The sequence below is a fragment of the Antrostomus carolinensis genome, unplaced genomic scaffold (genome assembly GCF_000700745.2).
Source record: "Antrostomus carolinensis isolate BGI_N321 unplaced genomic scaffold, ASM70074v2 scaffold25932, whole genome shotgun sequence".
Taxonomy (NCBI): Eukaryota; Metazoa; Chordata; class Aves; order Caprimulgiformes; family Caprimulgidae; genus Antrostomus; species Antrostomus carolinensis.
Window position 1 is genome coordinate 1,034 of NW_010300583.1, and position 781 is coordinate 1,814.

Here is a 781-nt window from a genome sequence, read left to right on the forward strand (position 1 = left end):
AGCAGTGGGGTGCAGCCTGCCTGGCTTCACAGAGACACCAGCATGACTAAGCCACCACAACTGACTGGGATGCTCGTTGTCATCGTTAAACCCTGTCAGGAGCCCGTCTTCCCCACCTCAGTGGCCACAACATGTTGTTGGATGAGATAAACTCTTTGCTCAGTGGGAGGACGGCAGGGAAGTGGCAGGGCCCGTGCCAGTGGGCTCAGAGTTGTTTTGCAGCCAAAAAAATCTGTGCCTGGGTGGTGAGGTGGGGGGATCAGGGCTGCTGGAGCCAGGCTGGGTGGGCAGGGAGGCACAGTGGGGTGCTGGCTGCAGCCCCCCCCTTCTTGACCAGCCCTCCAGCAAGCTGCTCTGCCCTGGGCAGGGCACCCAGGGGTGTCACTTGCCTGGTAGGGGACAGGGGCGTGGGGCTGAGTGGCTGCTGAAGTTGCTGCTGTGAACCCTGTGGATGACTCTGCACGTGTGGGTCTCCCTCAGAGGGGGAGGATGAAGCGTTGTCTGTGATGAGGCACATTGTGGGATGTGTCCCCTGGTGAGCGTGCTGCAGCGATGCCTTCTGACTGCTGCAGTCGCACTTGTGTCAGGAGAGAGCTTTTTTGGCTTACAACTCCCAGCGTGGGCTTTGTCTCACTCGGGGTGTATCCGTGTGTCCTGCTGCGCTGGCACCAGCATGCCCGAGCATGTGGGCAGGCAGGGAGCCCTGCCTGGTCCCTAAACTCATCCACCTGCCTTCCTGGCACCCAGACCTCGGCACCTCCCGGGCAGGCGTTCGCTGCTC